The sequence below is a fragment of the Parasteatoda tepidariorum genome, chromosome 1 (assembly GCF_043381705.1).
Source record: "Parasteatoda tepidariorum isolate YZ-2023 chromosome 1, CAS_Ptep_4.0, whole genome shotgun sequence".
Classification (NCBI taxonomy): Eukaryota; Metazoa; Arthropoda; class Arachnida; order Araneae; family Theridiidae; genus Parasteatoda; species Parasteatoda tepidariorum.
This window is the reverse complement of record NC_092204.1, coordinates 43,191,621-43,213,420: the sequence shown is the minus strand read 5'-3', so window position 1 is coordinate 43,213,420 and position 21,800 is coordinate 43,191,621. Positions and strand designations below refer to the sequence as shown.

Here is a 21,800-nt window from a genome sequence, read left to right as displayed (position 1 = left end):
TACTTTAAAGACCTCTAATATCTTTTTGTTTGGTGTACATAAATGAAATACATTTTGTGTTCCGTTCGAAATAGATTCCCATAATATCAATTAGAGTGATTTATTTTTATTTTGTTGCATTTTAAGAAAAATAACTAAGCTCATTTTTCTCCAATCATATATTTTTATGCTGATCGGAATGTTGAATGATATTATATCATGAATGTATTGCATATTTTTAAGTTGTTTCGTTCGCTATTAGAAAAAAATTTACTTACTACAATTGAAATATATTTTAGCCACTTCAAAGGGTTTAGTTTGGAGGGAGCACCATAATAATAAGCAAAGAATCCTCATAAATATTACCTGGTTAAATTTTTAATTGAAGCCACTCGTCTTAAAACTTATGAGGAAAGTTTTAAGCTTGTAACCTGTCATATAGTTTTTATTAGGAACAGGAAATAATTGTGTTCTCTTTATTGCATACTGATACTTCTTGGTGGTAAATATTCATCTACGCACATACATGCAATCTCGTTTATTTATCTAATTATTTCTCATGTTCTAATAATCATTTCAATTGATTTGAAATACAAAATACAAATCTCAATTTCAACTATTCACTTGATTGGAAATACAATACTTCAATGCATTATTTAAAATATCTTCAAAAAAATGCTTTGAGTATAAAATGTACCTAAATAAGTCTTGAATATTGATATTTGTCATACTTTTGGATGGAAAACCTGCATTCAATAATCAATGAATAAAATGGTTATGATGATTTGCGCCGTTAAAATAATATTTAAAGTGTGTTATTTGTTATTCGCTGACCTATGTCCGGTTAATTGAGTGATTCATTCATTAACTGGTTTTAAATGTTTTCACAAAATAAATGTCTGAGCAAAAAAAGGAATTTTAATGATAAAAAAATAAAGCAATTCGACTAATTTAGTTTATTTAGAGAAATAACAGTCTTTGCTTTGTATTTGGTCGAAGTATTTACAGTTCGGAATCTTAATTGAATTATTTCTTTTCAATTGAAGTACAATAACCTTGTTGAAATTGTTCTCTTCCTTGTTGAAGTGTTAAAAGTTTTCCTTCTTTAAAGCTTGAAATTGATTTTTCATTAAACTCTTCAAATGTTTTTATTTCCGGTAAAATATAAATATAACACGAAATAAAACTTAACGATAGCTTGAGATTTTTTTAAAAAACATTTGTAAATAGAATGTTGTAATAGCGTTACGATATCACACTTTATATTTTTTTGAAAAAATTATTTCCACTAAATTATTCAGTTAATTTTCCTCAAGTCTAAGATTAATATTACCAAGTCTCGAAGTGTATAATCGTATGTAAACTTAACAGGGAGTGAAAAAGAAAATATTTCTCAAGCAGGTAATTTAACTTCATTCCAAACAAATGGTCAATAATTCACAGTTTTTTTAGAGAATAGAGTTCAGTTTGCGTTTTCTGCTTGTACTTTTGCAGCAATGATTGTTTTTATTAATAGTCTTTAAATTACGTAGATTAATGTGAAATCAAAATATTTATTTGGTCCGTTTTATTTGGAAATCGAGTTCTCCAAATTTTTTTGGAAATATTTTATTTATTTATTTAAAAAATATTGTAAATATCAAAGCTAAAAATTTTTTCCTGAAATTTTTGGTATGACACGTTGCCTGATGAGAAATTAATAAAGAACGAAATTTTAAAAGATTTTACCGATTGTTAGAGTTTCTATGAAATCCGACTGACATTATTTTCCAAGTCTAAGATGTCAATAAGACTATAGTGACTAGTGATAAGATTAATATGGTAATATAAGACTGCGAATAAGTATAAAACAGCGAATTCAAGTTCTGTGATTTTATTTCAATGCATTTTTTTAAAATAAAATTGGAAGCAAAATATCTTTTTTTACGTAAACTTAATCATTTAGGAATTTTCCTCCATTTCCCACAAACAATCAATTCTTTTATTTTATGCAGTCCATTTATCCTACCTAACTTCTGACCGGATCTCAAAAAAGAAATCATTTTTGAAAAAAAAAAAAAAACGAAAAATAAATCAAACGAGGCCTCTTGGAACGAAGAATGAGGCGACTATAATCACGATTTCTCGTTTCTTTTTTTTATTTCGAAAACACGACTTCCGAACAAAGAACAACGAAAAAGAAAACATTTTTCTGAAAGACTTCCACGCCATCACCGCCCTTTTCAACCCTAGTAGTCTCAAAGCTAGCTTTTAAATCAATTTATTCGTTCGATAAATCAAGAATTCATCTCGATAAAAACTGTTAATATCGGATAATGAGTTTTCTATTTGGCTTTCACATTTCCTTCTTTGGACACAATTAGAAAACATCTATAAATATATATCCATTAAAGAGGGAAAATTCTTATATGTTTTTAATATATCACTGCTTTATGCATTGATAATCTTCTTTGTTCTTTAATGGAATAATTAAACGAGCTATTTTTGAATGAAATGCATTTATTTATACTGCAAAAGATAATTATTGTTGATTATAATTCCTTGTTTTTTTTAATATTTTAGGTTAAACAATATGTTTTAAGCTATGAGGAAGCGTCAAATGCTTCCTATAATTTCGAAAGTTTATGCCAAATTTTTTTGGCAATAAATAAACTGCATTTAAATATTTCACTTATTGTTTTCAAACTTCACTTTTCATTTTTTTTATATATTATATTTTTCGCATAAAATGTTTTAAGACTGGGGAAAAGTGTGTTTTCTCTTTTGCTTATTATAGTATATACATTTTTATTTTGATCCGAACTTAGCAAATTAAATTTGTACAGGGATATTAATATTGGATGCTATTTCTGCACTTGCTTTTAATCTGAATTCTCCTGGCACAAATCATGGCTAAGATCTTATGTTAACTCTAACAGTAATGATTTATTACTAATATCAGCAATTATTGCTGCTTATTGAATTTAATTACTGTTTGTTTAAACGTATAAGGATTACAACATTTTCTTTTAAACGTAGCAGGAATGTAATGATTGTTTCTTTAATTTAGTTTTTATAACGAAGGCAAAACAAATTTGTTTCCCAAGTTGTTAAGGTATATGACTTGTTTCGACAACTATTTTTTAAAATATTAACATAAAATTTAAAAAAAAAATAATTTGTTACATTATGTCTAAAAACTTATAAAGCTAGAAAAATAATTTTTTATTATTATTTTTTAAATGGCCATTTTTATATGAAAATAATCCTTTTTTTGCATATATTACGTCAAACACTGTCAAAATATTTCTATCACCTAAAACAAAATTTTTTTTGAGGATTTTACTTAGAAGGCTACCAACTATGCTTTGAACTAAAAAACATGGTCATATATTACTGAGTAAGGAATTAATGTATTTAAAAAGGCAAATTTTTAAAAATTTCGGCACTTGTCTTTGCGAAAAAACATGCATAAAAAATAAAATTCTACTTTTTACTCTTAGTCTGTAGTTCAAAACATGTGTACTATTGTCATAAACACCCATGAAAAATTGTAGACAATTATTTTAAAAACATGAGATATCGTGTTTAAGAGGGTATAAAATGGGAAAAAATCTGATTTTGAGCTTAACTCATTTAAAGACATGAACCTTTAGTCTATCCACTGTTTTCACCTTGCACAAGAACTGTTTCAAGTTTGTAAGTAATTAGAGTATTTTTAGAAAGTTAAGAGTACAGGAGCTCTAAATTTATAATAAACTCAATTTGAGAAATTTTGTATTTTTTGCGCTCGTCAGATACCTTAAGCTCAGAAGCTCAATTATCTTTAGTTTGTCTTAAAATCGATATAGATGGGAATTATTGGCGTGCTCTTAAACGCATTCTTAGACTTGATAATTTGAGAACACAATTTAATATGCGTTATGAGGTTACAAAATAATTTTAGACAAATAAATTTAAACTGAAATACGAATTGTTTATTTTTCAAAACTTGACATATTACTATTTTTAAATATTTTATTAATTAATGTTTTTTGTCTCACAGTTTATTACCTCACTGAGAAGTATATTTTAAGAGACGATTTCTGTTCATTCTTTAATAAATAAATCATAGACATAGACGTCACGTTTGAAACATTTAGTGGTGTTTTTCCCATAAAAGACAGTGAAATATTTCATGGAGATAGTTTTGAAATGTTTATGGTTAAGGGAATTATGTTTTAAACTTTTCACTTTATGTCATGCTCGGCTTCCGTTTTCTTTTATGGGATTTATTTATTGAATTTTATTTCATTCTTAATAATTCATCATGGGAAAAATCAAGTGAAATGAACTAAAGCCTAAACTCAGTATTCTTAAAAGCAATTAATCGATCATAAAACGGTCCTTCTGTTCCACCTATTCATTGTTGGTATCAGAGTAAAAAAAAATTAGGTGGCCTTTTGGCTCTTGCAGGATCAAACCAACCTCACTCGCTTTTTCTGTGAGCAACTGAAATCTTTGACATATACTGATGGTACAAAGTGCTTTGAAACATGCACCAAGTGTGAAGAGGCTTCTCCTGAGAATATTCTTCTATGCTTGAGGCTCTCCTGGCAAGACCTTATCGGTGACTTATTGTTGGTTTTGGATTTTATGGACTGGATTTAGCCATGCTTATCTTTGGGAATGCCTAACAACACCAACGAACTTTCTAGTTTAGCAATGTATGCATTCGGCGTTAAATATTTTGAAAAGCAAATATTATCTTTTAATTACAAAAGTGAAAATTCTTTTAATATTTAGTTTGATTTTCACAGGTGTTTCTCAGCAATAAACTTAAGAATATCAGACTTATTAGAAAACACTATCGACCTTTTAATTAGCCTGACGCTTTAAAAAATGATGGTGGTTGTTTGCAAAGAGTTGTAGTATTCGATTAGCCAACAACAAAAATAACAAAAAATTCTTATTTTTGATTGAAATTCCTTCAATTGTTGCCTATGAATTTCAGAATGCTAGGCCTAATTTTACCTAATATTCTTCTGTTATTCTTTTTACTGATTGAATAAAACATCATGATATTTTGAGATAAAATTTCAAATTTATAAAAGCTATCTTATTAATTAACGAATCAAATGGCACTGTAAAATCGTTTTCTAACTACTTCAATCACTTAATCAATATTAGAAGCAACGGGTAGTTTGGTACGTTTCCTCCTCAGTTGTTAACAAAATTGAATCAACTTTAAATTACAGTCCCGAACTTCAGACAAACGATAAATACATATCTTAGGCTTAGCAATCGAGGTTCGTCCGTGAAAAAGAAAAAGCAGACAAAATTACATTCTTCTTTACATACGTTCTATTGTGTTATCATTACATTTAAGCATGTTTTTTTACGTGCCGGTCTCAATTAGATTGCTTCAATCTTCTTCTAAATGACAGCCTGAAGTCTCTATTAGTGCTTATTAGAGTGAAACAAATGAAACCTTTGATACTGTTTCATTGATACCTACAATGAGAAAATGAAGGCAAGATCAGAGGCCTTGAAAATGGTACGAAGAAAAAGTAATTTAATTTTACTATGTAAAGTGGTAGATGATGATGGTATTTTGACAAGACGGTTTTTTTCAAAATTTTTTATAAAGATTGTATTTGCTAGTCTCGTGTAATCTCTTGATATGTACATTTCCGGACGATATAAGTTTTTTTTCTTCTTTGTAGAGGAGTATCATGATATTGAATAAACATTTATTCTGATTAATGCTGTGAGCAAGAATAATTAGTCTTTGTTGTAGTCATTTATGCTTCCGTGTCTTAGTGAATAGCTGTTCAAGCATATACTTGATGCTCCGCCACTAATTAAAAAATCTTTTGACTCAATGGCTTATATCTTTAATTTTCATTAGAATGATTTGCATAGATTATGTCTTGTGTTTTACATAAAAATAATACGAATTCTAGATCCATTCATTATTCCTGATGTGTATTGTAATTGTATTGTGAAAATTAAGAATATTTAAATTTAAATTTTTATTTAATAATTATTATGTAATTTTTTTCCTATAAAAGCTTTTCTATTTTTTTAGAACTATACGGGATAAAAAACCCTAGTAAAATTGCCGTACTGTATAATAATGACATTTCTTTAAAAAAAAAAAAACTTTTCTTGTGAAAAAATAATTTCCGGTAAGGGTTTACCGGAAATTCTGATTTTCAAAATTCTAATTCTTATTACCATACATTTAGTAAAAAATACGAAAAAGAAAAGCAGATTTAACAGTATAAATGATTTTTATGCTTTGCTCTTAGATATCATGATAAAATTGCCGAAATTTTCTACAATTACTAAATTTTACCATAATTATCAAATTTTATCACATATTATAAAACCAAATTTAATAGTTAATTTTATCAAGATCATTACTAAAGAGCTTCGGAAAAATTTTCAGAGCTTTTTGTTATTCTCGTATAGTAAGAAGTATGGTAAATTTTACCATAATTTGGTAGTTTTTGTTATACTTTTTCGCTCTGTATGCAAACGAAATCCGTGCTCATACATCAGCTATTTATTATTAAAAGATTAATATCATTTCATAAAACTTACGTTTCGTTTATTGAAAATTTTATTCCAACTTCTTCGAAGAGAAATATAATTCAAATTTCTTGATGAAAAAAACAGAAAAAAAAGAAACTACTTAGACTACTAAAGCTAACGGAATTGATATTTAATGCATGATATTCATTTTCTGCCCCTGCAAAATGTGTTATGTTTATTTTATTATATGACTAACCAGGTTTCGCAGAAATAAACTGATAACACGCAATGCGAAGTTCCCATTTCTTTTCAAAAGAAAACTCTTATGTACATTTAATTTTGTTGTGCCATGTTTTTTTTTTATTCGTTACCTAAATAAGAGCCCTACCTGTTCTTTGAATTCCCGCAGTGAATTAGTGCGGAAGTGGAGTGGGAAAAAATTGGTGGCGCGTGATGCGCGTGTTAAAAGATTTCTATGGTCGTGTCAGTGGTGAACGTTTTAGGGTCCATTAGATTGAACATAAATAGCGCCCATTCAAGAGAAAGTCTATTTCTGTCCACTTGTTTTTTCAGTTTTAGTTTCGTTTCGTGGGAGTCATTTTGTTTTTAAAGTTTGAGCTTTTTCTGTGTGAACGTTTCTTATCCCATATTTTTCTTCTTCTTTTTCTTAATTCGTTACTAATTTTACGGCACAGTGAGGAAAAAAAAGCTAAAACGCCTTGATTAAGTTTTGATCGATTAACACGTTGAACTGGCCAAAATGATTTTCTCACCATGTATTAGATTAATTTCTTCAAACCATTTTAGTAACGATAATAATATAAAAAAATTTCAAAGCATTAAAAATTTACTCGAATTATGTGTTTCTAATAATCTTGGCTTCGCCGGTCATCGGTGACCCTCGTGGCTCCAAGAACAAGCTCCAAACTCAGTGCCGGTCACCGGTGACTCCCGTGACGCTACGAACAGACTCAGTGCCGGTCACCGGTGACTCTCGTGACGCTACGAACAAACTCAGTGCCGGTCGCCGGTGACTCCCGTGACGCTACGAACAAACTCAGTGCCGGTCACCGGCGACTCCCGTGACACTATGAACAAACTCAATGCCGGTCACCGGTGACCACCATCGCATTCAACGTGTTAGTCAGATTTTCAAGTACTGAGACTCAATTTTAATGGATAGTGGGGGTGACCTTAAATACGCTGATTAGTTAATGCAGACGATATTTTAAGTTAAGAAATCGGGCATAAAAATGTACTTTCTCTGAATGGAAATACCTCTTTTTTCCCTGTATATTTCTGAGCCCTAAGATATAGGGGTAGCCGCAATTTGGGAAATATGGTCCCTATAGTTTGGTCAGGAGAGCTATTCAAAAAAATAATTATAGTTAAAATTTATTATTCGGATTTGATTTCCTATCTTTAAAATATAGGGTGTAGCCGTAATCTGGGAAATATGGTTCAAATAGTTTGGTCAGGAGAGCTGTCGAAAGTTTGGGTTACTTAATTTTAAATTTGCTTTAAACGAACTTCGCCAAATCTCGAGATCTTCGTAAGCGAATTGAAAAACTTTCCAAATACAATTATAGATTTATTTTCACCAAAGATAATTCCATGCAAAAATTACATTTTAGTAAGTAATCATTATTTTTTTCTATTTTATAAAATAAAACTCGAAATAATTTTGAATCGGAAGGTATAAAAATTTTGACATCATTTGAAAAAATGTAATTTTAAAAGGGGAAATACAAAATGCGAATGAAATCGGTCGAATAATTTTTAGAAAATCGAATTTTAATTATCTGTCTTTTTAAGATTTGATTTCTCAGGAGCTTTTCGTCTGATTTTGTTTAAATTTTGTATTTTACTAAATAAAATTGCGTTATTTAAATTATATAAAAATTTGCATACCTTACATTTCCAAATTTTTCCAACTATTAATAAATAAAATAGTAATAAAATAATAATTATTAAAATTTATTTTTTGCTTGGAATTATCTTTAAACCAATTCTATAATTGTGAGCGAAAGTGTTTCAATTCGCATAAAAAGTTCTCGAGATATGGCGAAGTTTGCTAAAAGTAAAACAAATATTACAGGTCCAAATTTCCAATTGCTTAATTAGTTAATTAGTTGCCAAATTAATGAATTAGTTGTTTTTTAAGTTAATTTGTTGTTTAATGATTTATTTTTAGGTAATGAAAAACTACTTTCAAATTAGACTTAAAATATAAGTTTATGCAAAAGCCCTTTAAATAAATTCCCTTATATTTAAAAATTCCACATAAATTGCATTCCAGGTAACAAAAAACTACTTTCAAATTATACTTAAGATGTAAGATTCTGTGTTAGCAAAATCCCTTCATGTAATTTCCATTATAATAATAAATTCAATATAAATTGCATTCCAGGTAGCGAAAAATTACTTTCATGTTAGATTTAAAATATAAGCTTCTGCAAAATCCCTTTATAGAAATTCCATTATTTAAAAAATAGAAAAATGAGAACTTTCAAGTGATTTATGTGGAAGAAAGCATGTGAGCTGAAAAATTTTTCGTGGATGTTCCTATTAAGGGACACTTTACATTAATGGGTTTAACACATAATTTATGTTTATTTAAACAATAATGTAGTTGCTATATGTCGAAAAAAAATAGTTGTTATCTAAACTTTTTTACTTTTGCTATTCAGTAGCAAAATATGTAAAAAATAGTAAATTATAATAATAAGAATTAAAAGCTACTACAAATTAATAACTTTTCTAAAATCCAGAATTTAGTTGTACTAGAAATTTATTAATATTTTCATGACTTATTGTATAAATTAAAAATTATATTATTTTACAGCTATTTTCGTTCAAGATTAAAAGAATTTTAAGTTAAAATTAACTTTAGATAGTTACGAGTGTTAAGGTTTTAGTTTTGATGTTAGGGCGTTTTGTTTTGATGCAGTATAATATAGGCTACAGTGCGGAACAAATAAATATATTGCTAAAAAACTTCGCAAAATTTATTAATTTTGGAACAAAGTTCAGTTTTTTTCTTCTAAAAAATGGTGGATTTTTAAAAAGAAAAGTGTTATTTTTAAAACTTATCACATTTAGTCTCTATTTGAATTTATTTGATCTGAAAAGTCTAAAATGAGGATAAAGTTAAGTTTTTAATTATTTTTTTGTAACTTTTAAATTTCAAGAAATTTTGTCGTTTGCTATCCATAGCTCATAATTAAGCTAAATTTCTGATTTCTCAGAAAAGGAAGTGGGGGAAAACTCGCAAGAAGCTAAAGCTAAAAATTTTAGAAATTAAGTTTTTTTAAAAATTTGTCTATTTATTTATAAATAAATTTTTTTGTATTATGAATAATTTTGTACTTTTGTACTTTGAATAAATTTATATTTAGAAAAATTTTATATTTTGAATAATTTTGTATTTTGAATAATTTTGCATATAGATTAATTTTGTGTTTGGACTAATTTTGTGTTTTGAATAGTTTTGTATTTAAAATAATTTTGTATTTAGAATAATTTTGTATTTAGAATGATTTTGTATTTTGAATAATTTTGTATTTAGAATAATTTTGCATTAAGAATAATTTTTTTTTGAGGTTAGATCTTTTTTTTTTGTACTTGAACAGTACCTGTTATCATAACATTTCTTTTTGCTAAAAGGGAAAACTTAATAAGCGAATCAAAAAATGTTCCTTGAAATTCTATTATAACTGTTTTTAAATTGAAACTACAAACTTTATGTATTAAATTTGCTCTTTTGCAGATTATCTATTAGTTATTTTCATCTGCGTCGAAGTTTTTATTTATTGGCTAAACAATTTAAATATCATTCAATAGATTAGCTCTGTTATAATTTGTAAGACTCTTCTAGTTTCATAATTTGCTAAAACTAAGTCTTAATAAACTTTATAATTATAATTGGATTTAAAAATTTATCTTTTACAATTTCTTGGGTTTTTAAAAAGAAAAAAAAAACACAATAAAATTAGTTTTGTTTGTTTATTTGGTCGTGAAGCAGTATGATATTGAATTGGTTATTTATTTTTCCGGAAATTTCATTTATGTCCCAACTCAATAAAATCACTGAGTCAAGACGAATCAAATAAAAAAACTGACCTCTGTAAAAAAAAATTAATTTAAGACTAAATATTTTCCTTCTTCAAACAANGGTATACAAATTTTATAAGGTGAAATACAGAATGGAAATGAAATCGGTCGAATAATTTCTAAGAAATAGAATTTTAACTATCTGCCTTTTTAAGATTTGATTTCTCAAGAGCTTTTCATCTGATTTCGTTTAAATTTCGTATTTTACTAAATAAAATAGCGTTATTTAAATTATATAAAAATTTTTATACCTTATATTTCCAAATTTTTTCAACTACTAATAAATAAAATAATAAAAAAAATAATAATTATTAAAATTTAATTTTTGTTTGGAATTATCTTTAGATAAACCAATTCTATAATTGTGAGCGAAATTTTTTAAATTCGCATAAAAAATTCTCGAGAAAAGGTGAAGTTAGCTAAAAGTAAAACAAAATATTAAGATTTACAAACTTTCGATTGCTCTAACCAGACTATTGAAATCTGACGAAACTATTGGGATCATATTTTCGAGATTACGATTTCCCTCTGTATTTTGAGGGTGAGAAAACCAAATCAGACGAAAAAAAAAGGTATTTTTATCAACAGAAAGTACGTTTTTATGTCTTATTTCATTACTTAAAATATCATTTGCAATAACTAATTAACATATTTGAAATCACCCCACAAAACAATAAATACGTGAAAATCTGATCATTAGATAAAAAGTTATTATATGTGCTTTGTTTATTTCTTTTGTGAACCATGTTCTTTCTTAAATGATTTTTACCCTATATGCATATTATAACGTTAGAATGATTGAGGCAATATTGTGTTTTTGTCATGAAATGTTTGTAAAACGGTCACTTGTAAGGCAATTTTTATCCATTAAGTTGGAATTAAAAATTCTCTATCACAGTTTGTATATTCATATTGAACATCGCTAAACTAATTAAAAGTGTACTCAGAAAAACCTGCTGAAAAATCCCTAACATAATTCTTATTTGAAAAAACTAAAAAAGTCTTAAAATATTTTGGACGAAAAGTACAAAATTTTTTCGAAATTTAAAGGTTGGCGAGATTCTGTGAAATAACAACTTTTCATGCAATTGAGCTTATTTAAATATTTGCAGTAATTCTCAAATTAATTAATTAGTTTTTTTTACTTAATTAGTTGTTTAATTATTTATTATGAGGTAAGGAAAAACTACTTTCAAATTATACTTAAAATATAAGTTTCTGCTAAACCCTTTTAAATCAATTCCCTTATATTTATAAATTCTACATAAATTGCATTACAGGTAACAAAAAAATACATTCAAATTAGACTTAAAGTATAAGCTTCTGTGTTAGCAAAATCCCTTTATATAAATTCCATTATAATAATAAATTTCATAAAAATTGCATTCCAGGTAGCGAAAAACTACTTTCTAGTTAGACTTAAAATATAAGCTTCTGAAAAATACCTTTATATAAATTCCATTATTTAAAAAATAGAAAAAAGGAAAACTTTCAAGTGATTTATGTGGAAGAAAGTATGTGAACTGAGAAATTTTTGCGTGGATGTTCCTATTAAGGGACACTTTACATTAATGGGTTAAACACATAATTTATGTTTGTTTAAACAATAATGTAGTTGCTATAAGACGAGAAAATAAATAAAAAATAGTTGTTATCTAAAGTTTTTTACTTTTGTCATTCAGTAGCAAAATATGTAAAAAAATAGTGAATTATAATAATAAGAATTAAAAGCTACTACAAATTAATAACTTTTCTAAAATCCAGAATTTTGTTGTAATACAAATTTATTAATATTTTCATGATTTATTGTATAAATTGAAAATTATATTAATTTACGTCTAATTTCGTTCAACATTAAAAGAATTGTAAGTTAAAATTAACTTTAAATAATTATGAGTGTTAAGGTTTTAGTTTTGATGTCTGGACGTTTTGTTTTGATGCTGTATAATATAGGCTACATTGCGGAACAAATAAATATATTACAAAAAAACTTCGCAAAATTTATTAATTAGGAACAAAGTTAATTTTTTTCTCCAAGAAAATGGTGGATTTTAAAAAGAAAAGTATTATTTTTAAAACTTATCACATTTAGTCTCTATTTGAATTTATTTGTTCTGAAAAGTTTAAAATAAGGATAAAGTTAAGTTTTTAATAATTTTTTATAATTTTTAAATTTTAAGAAATTTTATTGGCTTTTAAAGCTCATAATTCAGCTGAAATTCTGATTTCTTAGAAAAGGAAGTGAGTGAAAACTAGTAAGAAGCTAAAACAAAAAATGCTAAAATAAAATATTTTTTTTTGAATTTGTCAATTTTTTTGTATTATGAATAATTTTGTATTATGAATAATTTTGTATTTTGAATAAATTTGTATTAAGAAGAATTTCAAATTTTGAATAATTTTGTATTTTGAATAATTTTGCATTTAGAATAATTTTGTGTTTTGAATAATTTTATATTTAGAATAATTTTGTATTTAGAATAATTTTGTATATTGAAATTAGAATTTTTTTTTATATTTGAAGAGTACCTGTTATGATAAAATTTCTTTTCACTAAAAGGGAGAACTTAATAAGAGAATCAAAGAATCAAAAAAATGTTCCTTAAAATTCCATTATAACTGTTTTTAAATTGAAACTACAAACTTTATGCATTAAATTTGCACTTTTGCAAATTATCTAATAGTTATTTTCACCTGCGTTGAAGTTTTTATTTATTGGCTAAACAATTTAGATATCATTGAACAGATTAGCTCTGTCATAATTTGCAAGACTCTTCTAGTTTCAAAAATTTGCTAGAACTAAGTGTTAATAAATTTTATAATTATAATTTGATTTAAAAATTTATCTTTTACAATTTCTTGGGTTTTTAGGAAGTCAAAAGTCGAAGTTTTTGTGCTAACTTAAACAAGAAAAAAACATAATAAAATTAGTTTTGTTTGTTTACTTTTCGTGAAGCAGTATGATGAATGGTATGAGCAGTACGTGAAGCTCTATGAATTGGTTATTTATTTTTCCGTAAATTTCATTTATGTCCTAACTCAATAAAATCACTTAGTCGAGACGAATCAAATAAAAAAATGACCTCTGTAAAAAAAAAATTAATTTAAGACTAAATATTTTCCTTCTTCAAACAATGTTTATCTAAAAAAATGCATGGTGAAATGAGAAAAATTTAATAATTAATCACAAAATGTAGTTATTTTAAATACTGACTAATTTCGGTTACCGAACTTAACAGAGCTTGACTTTAATCTACCTCAAATATCTGCACGATTGAGTGGATGTTTTGAGACAACATTTAATGTGAACTTGAGCATTACTGGAATTTATGGGTAACCAATCGAACTAAACAAATACTCTGTGCGTCACATTTAAGAGATTTGACCTTTGAGCAATACAATAGATTGTTTTTTAAGCTTCTTGCTACGCATAACTGAGAAATGTCTTTCAATTCTCAAACTTAATTTCTTCCGACGCAGCAGAATTAGTACTTTAAATGTATTGAGGAGATTACATGTGAGATCGTGTCAAACATAATCGCCATAAATTGCCGAATTATTTAATACTTAAATTAATGGATTGAGCTAAGATGATAGTTAAGATTTTGCCCTTATTTCTTTAAAAAAAAGCATGAAGGCATTAGATTGACTCAGCTTGGGCTATGAAACTGACAAATGTTAATTATTATTCTATTTATTATTTATTGATAGTTTCAAACGGGTTTTATTTCCCTATTTTAACAACCAATTTATTTAAAGGGCGAAGTGCTTTGGAATATTCACTTTTCCTTCATTGGGAAAAAAAGTATGGTCAAAACTATCAGATTATTGTAAAATATACCGTTTTATTTGGCTCTATGGGGACACCAATAAGCTCTCTAATTTTCACCGAGGCGCTTTGTTAATAATGTTAGCAAAATTACCAATAAAATATGGTTTTTAAAGTGATAAAATTTGGTAATTTTATCATTATACCTTAGAGCAGCATGGTATAAAAAGCCTTTATTCGGTTAAATTTACTTTCCAGTTTTCTAGTTCGCACTATGTGTTAAGAAGCTGGCGGAAATGTTGGAGCTGGTGGAATTTTCGAAACCTTAATATGATGTCAAGTAACTGTAGTATCTAACATATTAAACTTGTTTACTCGATACTGTGATCCAACTTAAACGGAATCAAGGTTTTATTTGACACCTTATCGAAGTTTTAAGAAACTTGCACCGTATTACGGTTCAACATTGAACTGTTTCTTTACGAAACTGCAATAAAATTTATGTAATTCAGTTTTTTAAAGACAATATTTTTTAAAAAATATTTCGAAGGAATTAAAATTGTACCTAAATAATTGTTAAAAATATAACTTTCTTTATTTTTTTTCAATATCAGAATAAATATATTAGAAAGAAATTTGTCGGAAAAAATTCACTTTAAAGTCAGTACTTTGCAACTCTATTGAGAAGGCATTTAAAAAGTTTTTGTTTGTCAATATTTTTATTTTGACACAATCTATGATGAAACTATAGCAAAATTGCAGCCTCGAGAAAAATTGCAATCCTGATTGTTATAATATCCTTTTTAAAATCCATAAATATAAATTTTCAAGCATCTCAAGTAAAATTAATTGATAAAACAATGCTATCACAGTTGGTAATTTACCATGCAAACAATTGTGTATTAAAATGTTAAAAATGATTGCAACTACTTGTTATCTAAGTGGTGTAATGAAACACCATAGATAATTCCAGTTCTTGGTGCTTCACTACATCAGAAGAATGTTCTTTTACACTACTTGGTGGAATCATTTTTCGCAGTCAGTAACACTAAAATTTATGATTACACTAAGATATGCACGAGAGTCAGCAAAGCTAGTTTTACAATACTACATAAAGTTAGAATCATTAATTTAGAATACATATATTCACTAATTCTTGAGATAAGTTTGCAAATCAAACATGCGCGTAGCACAGAGGGAAAATTAAGACGAATTCGAACTAGGCTTAACAAAAACCACAGCGGATAGAAATTATACACTATAAATTCATTTAATACAGTTCCCAGAGATTTGAAAATTAAAATATAATTATCCTCATTGCACAACTAAAAATATACATGCATATTTTAATGGCGAACTGTTGTTTCTGTTCACTGTGAGAAGTTACGGATCAATTGACGGTAATTTACCGGTACATTATCCGTAAAATTCATTTTTGCCTGTAAAATATTGTACCGCAATTTTTACAGTAATATTTATTTAATTAGAGTGATTCAATGATTTTACGGTAATAATTATTGTAAAAATTACGATATATCAGATTTTTCTTCGTAAAATATTCCGGTAAAAATGAATAATAAGGTTAAAAAGTACCGTCACCCTGAGTGCCGGAACTTTTTACTGTAATTTGATACGGAATTTTTTTCAGTGTAGATGATTAGTAGAGAAACAGATAACAGCAAACTCACGCTGGCTCGTAATGGGTTGCAAATAATTTACTGTCGATTAGTGTGCCAATATTGGACTTTTCGGAAGCAAAACTAATTGAAGTATGGTGTGAATGGGCGTGAGATTGACGTAAGCTTTTTCCTCTTTAGACGTTTAAATTTAAATTGCATGTAAAAACTATATTTTGAGGCAAACTTGAAATAAAACAGCTTTTTCGGACTGTTCAACATCATATTCGGGAAGATATTACACCACTCATTTTACAATGTAGAAGACTTTAACTTAATTAGTAAAGACATTTATTTTGTAATTTCTTATACTTGTTTGACGCATTTTCTTTTATTTCCTAGAAAACACATGTTTGATGCTTTTGAAAATTTGTAACTTGAGGAAAACAACCAAGACATTTAATAATCATAAAAACGTAATCTCTTTAACATTTTTAAAATGTAGATCGACCTGCATCAAAGAATCATAAACACAATCTTGCATAAATTAGGTTAATACTATTACAATTCATTTGTTTATGAATGTCATTGTTTCCAATCTTCTTCATTTCATAGTAATAAAACCTTTTAAGTTAACAAAATACCTTTTTGAATAAACCACAAAATTATTACCTCTAGAAAATTACTAAAACTTGTGCGTGTAGGAGGAAAGGAAACGAAGATTAATTTAATATTTCTTTTAGCTGGGTGAGTAGGTCACAGATGTTATGCGAATACATGAATCAAATAAAAATGTTTCATCTTCACCCTGAAGGGAGTATTAAAATTCTGCAAAACAAGATCAATTATTCAATCTCTTTATCTGGAGATTGCATGCGTGAACCATAGAGCTTAAGGGGAGCTATTCCTTTTGCTTTCTTATCCGATTATTTCAATAGGTATAATTAGATAAATTGAAGCATGTATGAGCAGATTTTATAAACTCATGGGCATAAAATTGTTTTCTCGTTGTTTGATAAGTATTTTGATAAAAGATTTGGGAATAAATTATATTTTCGTCCATCGATGACTTGTCTGGAATGTATATGCTATAGAAATAATATTGATTATGTTTAATAAAAATATCGTATAAGAAAAATTTTCCATATCGACAGAAGCGTTACTGTTGTTGTCGTTAATGTATTAAATTCCAGCAAAGAATGCCTAATCAATAAATAGAATTTCTGGCGATTTTAAGCAGAATTTGAAATATAAGATCTATTATATACTTTATCAAGTCTTAGTTTAGAATTACAGCTGTCACAGAAATGAAAAATTAGAATACAAGGCAAATCGTTAGAATAAAAATTATGGTTATAATCCATTTGTTTCAAAAGACTTTCTAGTTAATGTCTTAATTTTAAGAATTTGTTTGAACAGCGTTTCAGTGAGATAGGGAATTATAAATTTTTACAATGATAGAACAAGTATGACTTTAGCAGAGAGATGTTAAAGATATTAATTGACATTTATTTTCCTTAATTATATTCAACTATATTCTGAATTTTATGTTCTACTTAAAAATACCAAGTAAAACTTTATCTCTCCACACCTTTTAAAGATATATTATCGAAAAAAAAATATTTTTTCAGTAATACACTTTTCAGTACTATTGTTTCAGAGCCTGTTTCTTTTGGACTTGAAATTTTCTGCTCTTAGGCTACCCGGAAGTAAAAGCCATTGATGCAATCAGAATCAGAAAAATAATTTCTGGGATGTTACTATGGTTACCATGGGTGGACATGTAGTTTATAATATAGCGACAAGCTTGACAAGTAACATAATTGATTATCAAATGAATTTAAAAAAAATATCCAGGCTTCTATCATTTATAACTGAGATATCAGTACAAAAAATTTTTGATACTGGTAAATAACCACTATTTTTGTATGATGGGGAAAGAGATTTTAATTCCCTATTAAATATTATGATAACAGATTTAGAGTAAAATAAATATAGTAAGTTTGAAGTAATTTTATTTTTGCAATTATTCTTATTTTTGACTTAATAAATCAAAATGTTTAGCCCTCTGAGCGTTAGTTACAGCTTTTTTCGAACATTTAGCTGCAAGCTTTCCTGCGCCAAAAACCCGATTTTCATCATGTTATTCAATGATTGAGTAGTGCGTAGCAGGGAAATTTCTGTACAATTTTACCCAGGGGCTCAACGCTTGGTGGGCTAGAATAGTTAATTAAGCTGTACTAAATATGCAACTGAGCATGTCCTATTATCTTTAGTTAAAATTAAAATTTAATTTTGGTGAAAATGATTACGCAGTAATGAACGTAATGAAAGTGAAACTATCTTCGGTGATTTGCAAAAGGAAAAACTTGATAATTTTATTTTATTTATGTATTACAAGCTAAGTTTATATGAAATATTTGGACATTATATGGATAAGTCGTATTTTTTCTAAAGGGAGGAATTTTACATCATAAGGTTTATTAGTAGTGGATCTAGATAGGGGCTCTAAAATATTTCTGAGTTTTGACCATGCAGAAACATTTACTGTGTATGGAATTTGCTTTGTTTTATATCAAAAAAGCTATTGAAAATGCTATACGAAACAATCTGAAAATGGAGCTTATATTTATCAGTATAATAATAATTTATTTAATTGACATTTAGATAATAACATAAAATATTGCTTACAAGTTTTATCAAAGATATAGAATTTTTGCAATGCATAGGATACTAGCTTTAAAGTTATGTACCTATATGCATATATTTATTTATGCAGATATTTTTTTATATAAAAATATTTTAGTTTTTTGTGACATAATTTCTTCATTTTTTCACATACTGATTGTAAAATAAAATTGATTATTCGTATGCCTAAGGGTGAAAATATCATTTATATCATTTAGGGGATCATATGGATAAGGGAGATTTATATAATTTACTTATCACTTTAAATAATATATTTAGCAAGAACTGTTGAATACAAAACGAATGAATAAAGTGAAGATGTATTGTTGTTAGTATCCACTTTTTTTCACTATTGAAACCTTTTCAACTTAGATACAATGTATTTTATTTTTTAAAGTAAACCTTTTATATGATGATGACGCAAGGAGATAAACAACGCTTTATTACAAGGATGTGACATACTACATTAATCCGCGTTCGACGGCCGCTCGCGTGTCTGCTTATATAGAAATTAAATTTCTGTAAACATAAATTTTGTAAATTACAAATTCATACAGGAAAGGGCTGTCCCTTACTCAGAATATTTTTGTTAAACATTTCTGTTAAGAATTGAAATGCTTTATTATTTATTAGATAGTTCTCTTACAATGCCACTTGATTCAGATGATCAAAACTATCTAGAGAGCGTTTTTTGTTTGTTTGCGTTTGAAACATCAACTATGTTGCTCCCGTTTCACATTTTCTGTGTAATCTTTTCTTGTTTTCACCTTAGGAATCATATTTTAACGTTTTCTAATAATTAAACTATTCAATAATCACCAATGACTCTTAAAAACTGTTAAAAGTAGTAATTTCGCAGTTTTCATTAGATTCTAATGGGAAAATCTAAACAACGATTACTAGCAAATATATTTATATCAACTCGAATAGCAATGGATAATTTTTTTAACAATCTCTTTTTTGTTATGTTCTCTTTTCTTGAGTTTTTTTTTACTTTCAAGAAATTTTTTAGTTTAAATATTTAATTTTTAAATTAAAATATTTATTAATTAAAATTCCATTATATAGAAAATATCTAGTTTTGAATAATTAAAAGGAAAATTTAGCTTCAGGTTTTTTTCATTTTACACCAATTTTATTTAGGCAAATAAAACTAAACAAAGTAAAAATGTCAAACGCATACAAGACTTACTCTTTTCTTAAGCAAGTTTTATTATTTAATTATTTAAACTAATTTTAAAGGATGGGAAGCTTTGTAATAAGGGTGTGTGAACCTAAGAAAAATGAATGAGACTTTATTTAGACTTTATGATTTAAAACATTACATATTTTTCAAAATGTTAAAAATTTTTGAAGCTTTATTTGCCTGGATACATCTGAAAAATTAACCTAATTTGCTTCTGAAAAACTTAAGCTTAGCTTTTAGCCATTGTTTAAATCTTTTTGCGACATTTTTAAAATACCGAAGTTAAGAATTCACACTGCAGTTAAAGTTTTGAGACTGACTCCTGCTTTGATGATGCAGCGATTAAAGTTTTAAGCATTTTTAACGAAGTGATTGAATAAAACTGAAAGCAAAACTTACGAGTTATGAAAACGAGTTCTACTTCTGAAAACAATAAAAATCTGTTTTGTATTTCCTAACTAGGGCTAGTTTCTTCGAAATCACTTCAAGAAAATTAGCATTAAATCACAAAACACGTTTTTATAACATTTGCTGGGTTATTGCGTTGGTGCGTTGATGTGATTAATGAAATGTAAGGTAATTCAGGTACTGAGAGTTGGCTATCTGTAATCTCTTCAAAATCAGCTTAGAGTCTCAAGGTTTGGATGCCGTTCTTGCTGTTTCAGCCTTGGACTAAATGATGCGAATCCAAACATCTCTTTCTTATTTCTGAATAAATAAAATGAGATTAGAAGTTTTCCGCGTAACAATAAATCGAGTCGACCTTCTAAAATAATCTTATAAACTTAGAAATGGATTTTTGGCCAAACACGTGTGAAAAATAATATCTATAACAAGTTAGTCGTGTTTATGAAAAAAAAATTCATTGTCATTTAAAAACATGGGAAATAATACGATTAAAGAAAAAATTGTCTTAAAGCTTTTATTCGAAATTTTGTCATTTTTTAAGTATTTAGCTATTGCTTCTATATTGAAGAAATTTAATTGAAAGTGTTTAAGTTGTGAAGAAAAAAAAAGTAAATTCAATATGATATAATAAGCTACAGCAGTAAAAATGAAATTTTTTTAAAAATGTAATATATTTCCTGCATTAAAGAAATGTAATTGTATTCAATAAAATGCTCATCAATTGGATTCAATAGGATCAGCAAGTCTTAGTAAAAATGAAAAATATTTCAAAATCTGAGAATAATTAAAAGAAACATTTCAGTGATTTAGTTTTAGTTTGTGTGTTTAGGTGTATTAAATTCAATCATTAATTAAATCCAATCATCATATTCTTCAATCAATCATTTTTTTAATGCAAACACTTTCTATCATCGTAAAATTAAAATAATTTTAGTTTTTTTCCCATTTAATATTTTTCTTCTTAAAAAATTCCACGTGAAAGCGAATTTTTGGTTAAAATTTAATTTCCAAATACGATAATAAAATCTCCTCGATGCACTATATAATTCGGAGTTACGAGAGCGAATGATTACCAATGTAATCAATTCGAATATTATTATAATCCTGGTTACAAGTGTTCAATATTTATATATTCAAACTTAATCATGAGAAGAAATAATTGGTATTTATCCATCAACTGGTTACCAGAAGAAGTTAAGCAAAAATTGCTAAATTTAAGCATCATTTCAGCAATCTATTTTTATTTACCTTTGATGCACTCTTTTATTTGAAAAAAAAATCAAGTAATATTACATTACTTTATTACAAATCATTCTGATTCCATGTAATAATAAAACACGTTTACAATATTATTGATGACTTGTCTAAGTTATATATTTATTACAGTTATATATTTCAATATTATATATTTCAATATTATATATTTCAATACTATATATTTCAATATTATATATTTTAATATTATATATTTCAATATTTTATATTTCAATATTATATATTTCAATGTTATCACTTTAAATTTATTATCTTTCAAGTTTCAGGC

General features: G+C 26.8%; 1 protein-coding gene across 1 annotated transcript in view; it reads left to right on the top strand.

Moving 5' to 3' along the window:
• LOC107436147 (pre-mRNA splicing regulator USH1G) overlaps positions 1 to 21,800 on the top strand; it is a 70,247-nt gene that overhangs the window by 11,593 nt on the left and 36,854 nt on the right. The gene's annotated exons all lie outside the window — the stretch shown is intronic.